At 44.2% G+C, this 7,500-nt stretch overlaps 1 protein-coding gene across 1 annotated transcript in view; it reads left to right on the plus strand.

Annotated features, from left to right (window-relative positions):
- The first annotated feature begins 4,209 nt into the window (after window positions 1-4,209).
- LOC109880724 (protein phosphatase 1 regulatory subunit 29) overlaps window positions 4,210-7,500 on the plus strand; it is a 141,463-nt gene continuing 138,172 nt past the window's right edge. The window contains exon 1 of the mRNA XM_031816059.1: window positions 4,210-4,347. The gene's annotated coding sequence lies outside the window, so the exon portion shown is untranslated. The remainder of the gene's footprint in view (window positions 4,348-7,500) is intronic.

Raw genomic sequence — 7,500 nt, forward strand, 5'->3', positions numbered from 1 at the left:
CATTCATCCACCGCCATCACCTCACCTCATGTTTCAGCATGATAATACACAGCCCATGTCGCAAGGATCTGTACACAACTCCTGCAAGCTGAAAATGTCCCAGTGCTTCCATGGCCTGCATACTCACCAGACATGTCACCCATTGAGAATGTTTGGGATGCTCTGAATGGACATGCACGACAACGTGTTCCAGTTCCCGCCAATATCCAACAACTTCGAACAGACATTAAAGAGGAGTGGGACAACATTCCATAGGCCATAAGGAACAGTCTGATCAAATCTATGCAAAGGAGATGTGTCACTCTGTATGAGGCAAATGGTGGTCACACCAGAAACTGACTGGTTTTCTGATCCACGCCCCTACCTTTTAAAAAAAACTCTTAGCCTACAATTTCCAGAAATCGAATTAACATAATAAAACAATCCCCATCAAAATCTGTTTGTTTAAGCTAGAGATATCAGTTTTTCTGCAAGTGCTCAATCCACCGCATCTGCCAATATCCCCCTCCTGCATCTGTGGTGAAAGGTGGCAGAGCTGGAGCGGGGTTTGTCAGAGCATGAGGCAATCCACCGCATCTGCCAATATCCCCCTCCTGCATCTGTGGTGAAAGGTGGCAGAGCTGGAGCGGGGTTTGTCAGAGCATGAGGCAATCCACCGCATCTGCCAATATCCCCCTCCTGCATCTGTGGTGAAAGGTGGCAGAGCTGGAGTGGTGTGTGTCAGAGCATGAGGCAATCCACCGCATCTGCCAATATCCCCCTCCTGCATCTGTGGTGAAAGGTGGCAGAGCTGGAGCGGGTTTGTCAGAGCATGAGGCATCCTGAAAATCGGTCTTCTCGCAAAAATGTCTGTAAAGTTGGAATTGCCTACAAATGATTATGACCACTCTATTGAAATAACACACTGGTGTTCTCCATTTTGTTCAAGGAAGCCCACAAACCCCACAAGACTCGTCTGACGTCGGAACAGCCTCTTCTGCCAACTTCTGTCTATAGTGTGAAAATGGTTTGGGCTACACACTAATATAACCACTCTGTGGACAGCTGAGACTCTCACAAACATACCGGTGTTCTCCATTTTTCTCTAGGACACAAGCCTCACAACACTCTTCTGAAGGTCCCTGGTACCAGTTCAATTTGTTTATGGAAAATAAGGAGATATTTTGCCAAATTCATCCAATAATTTTTTTATATATATTTTCGATACCTTAAGGGGTCTTAAATTCGAAATCAAATAGCTAAATGATCTTTGATATGATCCTCTCCCCTTGCTTAGACACGGTTTAGACTAGGGTTACGGTATCTGTGACCATCAGATGCATATCTGTATTCACATTCATGAGAAATCCATAGATTAAGGCCTAATGAATGTATATCAACAGACTGACTTCCTGATATGAACTGTAACTCAGTCAAATCTTAGAAATTGTTGCATGTTGTATTTATATTTTGGTTCAGAGACCGTTTTCATCCTTCCCTTGATAATATCCTTGTTGGTCTACTTGTGCTATCAGTTATAGTGTTGTGTACAGGGGATTCATTACCTCGGTTTCTTCTGTTTCACAACCACTACCATTCAACTACCTTTGCATGTACATTTCGTCTGTGTGTGTGTGTGCGTGTGTGTGTGTGCGTGTGTGCGTGTGTGTCAATAAAGTATCCTGGTGTGTAAGTGAGGTTGCATCATTCCCCTCTTACCGAGGGAGGTGCTAGTGGGTCACAGATCAGCCCAAACTGAGTTTCTCTCTTTCTCACATGCCCTGAAGGTTGGAACCAAAAAGACCCAGGAAGAGATCCTGTTCCCCCCACTCTGTCTCTGGTCTAGGGACATAATTATGATGAATCAGTTTATAGTTTGTAATCTATCAATGTTATGGTATGTTTAAGGTAAGATAATGACTAAATGATTTATACTTTAAAATGAATGTTAAGGCAATAACTAACAGTAGTCCACCCTGTCACTGGATAATGGAGTGAGATGTATTTGAATCATAAGACTAGAATTGTGCATAGAAAAAGAGGAACAGTTTTTTTAATTTTATCTTTATTTAACTAGGCAAGTCAGTTAAGAACAAATACTTATTTTCAATGACAGCCTAGGAACAGTGGGTTAAATGCCTTGTTCAGGGGCAGAACTACAGATTTGTACCTTTTCAGCTCAGGGATTTGATCTTGCAACCTTCCGGTTATTAGTCCAACGCTCTAACCACTAGGCTACCCTGCCGCCCCAGACAAGGAACTGTGGCAGACAACATGTGACCACTGTGAAACTAATAACAGGGAAGAAGGTCTCTCCACCCAGGAAGGGGAGAAACCGTTAGGCTTGCAGTAGATTATGTAACACGTTGCAGGATATGATAAGCAATGTATGTGTTGGAGTAGACTTGTAAAAAGCATTGACAGTGTTAGAGAAGAGGAGGGGCATTTATAAGGGGTATGGTATATGGTATGACCAAATGTGAGGTAGAAAAGGCTATGTGCATTGTATGATTTTCAGAGCTCTCGTAAATAAACATTCCGGCTATTGTAGGCTGGGACTCTGTCTGTTTCATTCAACTAGAATCTTACAAATTCTGGGTTGCAGACTGAGCAGTTTAATTGAGGTTCAGTTTATGAACATTGAGAACATGATTCTCTTAACAATCAAGTCATCTTACTGCTCCCCGATGATGCTAGGTGCTGCATGTGTGGATGTGGAGTACTGCACGTCTGCACATGACAGGGGTGTATCATACACGTATCTATGCAGCATTCTCAGTTCTCTACCTTGTATTATCATACTCAGCCCGATACTTAAGTCACTAGGACATTGGCACACACGCACACACACACACACACACACGCACACACACGCAGACACGCACAGACACACACACGCACACACACAGACACGCACACGCACAGACACAGACACACACACACACACAGTTTGAGAGATGTACTATTTGAGTTTGAGCATGTTCATACATGTGAACCAGACTGGTTCAAAATCCCCACTTCTTTACCCTTGTTTATATCATATCTTCCCACATAGCCTAAAGATATAATATACTGTACATCTTCCCATATATTAATTAATTCACTTTTTTTCACACACACACACACAGTTCCCATTACATGCAGCTTCCTCAGTGTTCCATGTTTTCCTGTGGGATAATCCTCTGACAGGTGTTTCTGGCCACAGCTCCATACTCCCTGTCTCACCACTGGTCTGGTCCAACACCCGTCCAACAGAAGACTACACACAGACACTCATAAGGGCTTTTCTCTCTCTCCTACTCCTGTCTCCTAACCCTTTTCTTTCTATCTCTGTCTAGATTGATGGGGTGATAAGGGGTGAGGTTGGTTGGTGAGGGGAGTATTGTTGGGGTGGGGGGGGTATTGAGGGGTGAGGTTGGTTGGGGTGTGGGGGTATTGAAGGCTGAGGTTGTATACAGTATGAAACAGAGCTATTGAGGGGTGAGGTTGGTTGGGGAGTGGGGGGTATTGAAGGCTGAGGTTGTATACAGTATGTAACAGAGCTATTGAGGGGTGAGGTTGGTTGGGGAGTGGGGAGTATTGAAGGCTGAGGTTGTATACAGTATGAAACAGAGCTATTGAGGGGTGAGGTTGGTTGGGGAGTGGGGGGTATTGAAGGCTGAGGTTGTATACCGTATGTAACAGAGCTATTGAGGGGTGAGGTAGGGTGAGTCAGAAAGGGATTGAGTTAGGGTGAGGGCAACAGAGGATTAGTCAATGCACCCACCTCCTCTCCAGGTGCTAGGGGCTCTCTGCATTGCTGAGTGAGTGGAATACCAGATTTACCTGATAAAACCCATAAAACCACTCTGAGGAATGACTAGTTTGATTGTGTCAAAGTGAGATGTGTCTAAGACATTACATTTGCAGACAAATAAGATATATTCATTGACATTAGCCTACTGTTCATTTATAGTAGGTCTAGTTGTTGTTATGTTAGTAGCAAATAGCCCAGTCAGTGGCGGTCAGTGCCGTTTATGATGGACATGGACAGACAGTGGCACATTCAATACCGCCTTACACACTCTTGACAGCATCTAGTTTATCTAGGCTGTAATCATTAGTCCAACAGTTGCAAACAGAGGATGATGGTCCTCCCCTTCCTCCTCTGAGGAGCCTCCACTGAGCCCATTGCAATTCAATCTAAGCAGGAGTGTCATTACCTCCACAGAGAGGTCTCTCTCTCTCTCTGTCGCTCTCTCTATCTCGCGCGAGCTCTCATCCCTCGCGCGCTGTGCAGCTGAACTACGGCGTTGGCAGATAATATAAAAAAATCTGCCTCTTTGCTTCAAGCGTTGGAAGAATATTTTGGAACGGAAATCAGAGGAGGTACTGTAATAATTTGTTTACCTTCCAAGCGAATGTGAATTATTTTGTAAATGGCATGCTCCTGTAGTCGCATAGTAATGAATAGTTCAGAGGGAAACGGATCGATGGTACCGGGCGAATGCTGTTGCTTGCAGAGCAGCCACCTGCGCTAAACATAAGCTCTGCGTTGTCTGTCTATCGACGCAGCAGCACGAGTAGACGACATGGTTCTGTAGGCAAAGCCTACTGCTTTCAATAGCCGATTTTGTGTTGGTGATTGTGTTGTTAGTTTTTTAAATGTTGGAATTCATATTGATGATGTAGGCTATAATTAGTGGAGGACGCAATAGCCTAATGGAAACATGGCCTATTTCAGTTACAGTTGTTGGATATGTTTGTGCGGCGATACATCTATACGAAACATTATATGTGTTCAGGCTGCTTGGGAAAAAGAATGAGAAAGACGGTGTCGGTCGATAGATCTACGGTTGGGCGCGCGGATGGACAGATGTGAGAGGGGGATTTGGAGGGAGGAGGGGAATCACGCGGGGATAATACTGTGACGTTCTGCATGTGATGTGTTCTCTAGACAAGTTTGTGTTATATATTTCTTTCTCTCTCTCTCTCTCTCTCTCTCTCTCTCTCTCTCTCTCTCTTTCTCTTTCTCTCTCTCTCTCTGCATAACGCAAGGCTGACAGGCTGTCACAAGCAAGCGTGTGCACGTTGGATAATATGGATTATATGAGAAAGTATTTAAGAGTATTGGCTGAACAGCATTGGTTGTACGTCTTGAAATAATACTGAAAATGTGTCTGCGACGCGTGTGAGTGTGGAGGCTAAGGGGGGAGAGCGAGAGAGAGAGATGGCTTGGTATCAGCAGATGTTGACACACCACGGTGTCCCCTTCTCCACCGTCTGCCATTTGGAAGTTAAGACACCAATCACACTCCTGACCGACAGTGAAAACAATTCACCCGCCCACACGTTTCCCTGAACGGATGGCATGAGTAGTGAGCTGAACGCAGAACCCTGATTTGTTATAATCAAAGACACACAGATGAATCATGATCACTGCACTGAGTTTTCATTAGGCTGCCTAGTTCTCATTTCTGTATATCTAGTCTGTTTTACAGTTACTTCTTCAAGTTAGCTTAATCGAGATGATATCTATTTTACTAGGTATATTATTAGTCTTCACTGTGAGAATATCCCATTGGGCACACAGTGGTTGAACAACGTACTTTCCACCATTTCAATGAAATTAGGTTGAACTAACGTGGAATAGAAGTTGAATTGATGTCTGTGTCAAGTGGGATCTTTATGAGAGAGAGTTGCATGCTGAAAAAGGCTAATGCGTCTGTCAGCACCATGGACAGTGCATCATGCTGATTCAGCAGGGATCACGATAAGGAAGGCTATAGCAGGTTAAAACATGATGATGCTTGTACAGTATCTAGCCCTCCAGAGTTATCTCTGCAGAGTTACCTCCAGAGTTTTCAGGAGCGTCAGGTGCGGTGCCTGGTTGGAACTTAACCTTGCAGCACTCCAGGCCCGGGTCAACCCAGGGTTACCTATGCTACCCCCTGCTCCAGCCGCTGATTATGACCCATCCACTCTGGTGAATGGACCATAGGCCAGAGGGCTTTGGCTTTTCATCCAGTCAGCCAGTGTTGAATGTTAGTCCCCTACGACCCTGCTAACATAACCACATAGATAGAGCCCCCTACGGCTCTGCTAACATAACCACATAGATAGAGTCCCCTACGACCCTCCCAACATAACCACATAGATAGAGTCCCCTACGGCTCTGCTAACATAACCACATAGATAGAGTCCCCTACGACCCTGCTAACATAACCACATAGATAGAGTCCCCTACGGCTCTGCTAACATAGCCACATAGATAGAGCCCCCTACGACCCTGCTAACATAACCACATAGATAGAGCCCCCTACGACCCTGCTAACATAACCACATAGGTAGAGCCCCCTACGACCCTGCTAACATAACCACATAGGTAGAGCCCCCTACGACCCTGCTAAAATAACCACATAGATAGAGCCCCCTACGACCCTGCTAACATAACCACATAGATAGAGTCCCCTACGACCCTGCTAACATAACCACATAGATAGAGCCCCCTACGGCTCTGCTAACATAACCACATAGATAGAGTCCCCTACGACCCTGCTAACATAACCACATAGATAGAGTCCCCTACGACCCTGCTAACATAACCACATAGATAGAGTCCCCTACGGCTCTGCTAACATAACCACATAGATAGAGTCCCCTACGGCTCTGCTAACATAACCACATAGATAGAGCCCCCTACGACCCTGCTAACATAGCCACATAGATAGAGCCCCCACGGCTCTGCTAACATAACCACATAGATAGAGTCCCCTACGGCTCTGCTAACATAACCACATACAGTCCATTCGGAAAGTATTCATCGTGACTACAAAATATCTCAAAAGTTACCAGTAAACTTTGCCAAAACATTTCAAACTACTTTTGTAATTCAACTTTAGGTATTTTTTTATGTAAATAATCGATCAAATTGAAGATGGGATGATCTGTGTTCAATACAGGAAGAAAACAAACTGAAGCATGCTTTCTGGTCACACGCCTCTATCTAACAGTACACTTCAAGTGACCCTCGTTCAAGATGGCCGTACTTCTTCATTACACAAAGGAATAACCTCAACCAATTTCTAAAGACTCCTGACATCCAGTGGAAGCGATAGGAACTGCAAGAAGGTCCCTTAGAAATCTGGATTCCCAATGAAAACTCATTGAAAAGAGAGTGACCTCAAAAAAAATACATCTGAATGGTTTGTCCTCGGGGTTTCGCCTGCTAAATAAGTTCTGTTATACTCACAGACATGATTCAAACAGTTTTAGAAACTTCAGAGTGTTTTCTATCCAAATCTACTAATAATATGCATATCTTATATTCTAGGGACGAGTAGCAGGCAGTTGAATTTGGGCATGCATTTCATCCGGACGTGAAAATACTGCCCCCTGTCACCAAGAAGTTAATAGACAAAAAATTTGCTTTTCTTTCAAAAACAAGGACATTTCTAAGTGACCTAAAACTTTTGAACGGTAGTGTAAATATATAACGACAGAATTGCTTGATGATAGGTGCCAGTTGTTTACTGTCAAGCC

This window comes from Oncorhynchus kisutch, unplaced genomic scaffold (genome assembly GCF_002021735.2).
Source record: "Oncorhynchus kisutch isolate 150728-3 unplaced genomic scaffold, Okis_V2 scaffold737, whole genome shotgun sequence".
NCBI classification, from domain to species: domain Eukaryota; kingdom Metazoa; phylum Chordata; class Actinopteri; order Salmoniformes; family Salmonidae; genus Oncorhynchus; species Oncorhynchus kisutch.